General features: G+C 54.6%; 1 long non-coding RNA gene across 2 annotated transcripts in view; it reads right to left on the reverse strand.

Annotated features, from left to right (window-relative positions):
• Nucleotides 1–1,925, reverse strand: part of LOC105308537 — a 3,578-nt gene extending 1,653 nt beyond the window's left edge. Inside the window, exon 1 of one of the 2 annotated variants that reach the window (XR_897309.2) lies at nucleotides 1,623–1,925. This is a non-coding gene — a long non-coding RNA (uncharacterized LOC105308537). Of the gene's footprint in view, nucleotides 1–1,517 lie in introns of both variants that reach the window. The other variant, XR_897310.2, reaches the window with a different exon arrangement.
• Nucleotides 1,926–1,931: the final 6 nt, after the last annotated feature.

Here is a 1,931-nt window from a genome sequence, read left to right on the forward strand (position 1 = left end):
CCGCCTTCCTTGGGAGCCCATCTTACCCAGCAAGTCCTCGCGTTACAGACGGGGACACCAAGGCCTGGAGGGGAGGTGATCGACCAAGGTCAAGGGGCTGATGAAGCTGAATCGAGAAGAGGCTTCAAGTCTCCCAGTCCTAGCTTAGGTCACCGATTCCCCAGGCTGCAGCCCAGTTGGTGGAGGACGTGGACGTCATGCGACACAAGCCAAGACTCTGTCCAGGGGGCCTGCTAGCCCCTTTGAGGTCTCTGCCAGCATCATCTCCCATTGCCTGCATTCCCCCTAGAGATGCACTCAGATGCTCATTTTATTGTCTTTCAACCCATCACTTCATCTGCCCTTCTGTCCATCTGTCCACCTGTCCATCCAATGTGACCTCTTCCTTGCAGGCTAGCCATGACCTCAATATCTGGAACATACACACTCATCCTGTATTCATTCATGGCCCATTCTCCACATCTGTCCATCCATTCATTTACCTATTCATCCATACATCCACTTGTTCACTCACTCATGCATCATCCATCTATCCATGTAGTCATCTATCATTCATCCATCCATCCATCCATCCACCCATCCACCCATCCACCCATCCATCCATCCATCCATCCATCCATCCATCCATCCATCCATCCACCCATCCACATTGTCATCCACCCATGCACCCATCCAACCATCCATCCATCCACCCATCCGTCCGTCCATCCATCCATCCATCCATCCATCCATCCATCCATCCATCCATTTATCCATCCATCCACACTGTCATCTGTTCATTCATCCATCCATGCATTTATCCTTCCTTAGAACATTCACACATTTGTCGATCCATTTATCCTTCAATATACCAATCTGGTCATCCACCCATCCATCCATTATTTATTCACCGAGCAAACTGGGTAAGCCTTACCGAGGTAGCGGGTCCTGTGACTTTCCCTTTCTCTGCGATCTCCCACCCCCAACTCCCTCCTCTCAGCCATTCAACCTCGTCCATCCCCATCACCCCCGTGACTCAGGTCATGGCCTGTGTCCTTCGGGAGCTCACAGTCACAAGGGACAGACAAGATCTGGACCTGGAAAACTCTAGACCAGACACAACTGCCCCGTCCCTCTTCCCTCCCTCCCACCCAGTTGCCTGTAGAACCCTCGGCCTCATTCCCACCACTGCCGACCCTTATCCCTGACCCCGGTGGGGAGGGAGAAGCCCTCGAGCTCCCCATTCTCCAGCCAGCTGGCTCCGGGAGGATGGGCTTGATGCCCCCAGGAAAAGGCCTGGGGATCCGGACTCCGGGGCAGCAGGGAGTGTGAGTGACGCCCGTCGCTCTCTCCCAGAGCTTCTAGGTGCAGTCTGTGGCCATCGGCTGCTGGGCCTAATACATTTGGGACTGCCCGGCACTTTGAGATTGCTGGATAAGAGGGAATTCCAGATGGGCAGCTCAGCCTCATAACACCGTAATTGGCTGTGTTTTTATGATCATTATACTTTACAGCTTTTGCATTTCAAAGTGCTTTACTTCCATGAGTGCGTGTAGGTGCCTGCAGCAGCCATGGCCGGAGGGTCAGGAGGGCAGTGAAGAGACCACGGGACCGCTCGACCGCGCAGGGGAGGCGATGCCCACCTGGCTGTTTGAAACGTGACCGTCTGTTGGAGAAGCCAGCGCAGTGCCCTGGGGTGCATGACACAGGAGGCCGTGGTCAGCCGGGCGAGGGTGGCAGAGCCAACAGACTGTCCCACCCGCCACAGAGAAACCCCCTGTCCTCAGTGGTCCAGAATGCGCCACAGACTTGAGGTTCCACAACGGCATCCAGCATCTTCCTCCTCCACCCGCGCCCCGCAGGCGACTCCTGAGCAGCCATCACCATTGTTCTTCTCTCTGCTAAATTGTCGTTCTTATTACTGACTGCGAACCAGCTAATTGAAATAGTCC

This window comes from Pteropus vampyrus, unplaced genomic scaffold (assembly GCF_000151845.1).
Source record: "Pteropus vampyrus isolate Shadow unplaced genomic scaffold, Pvam_2.0 Scaffold586, whole genome shotgun sequence".
Classification (NCBI taxonomy): Eukaryota; Metazoa; Chordata; class Mammalia; order Chiroptera; family Pteropodidae; genus Pteropus; species Pteropus vampyrus.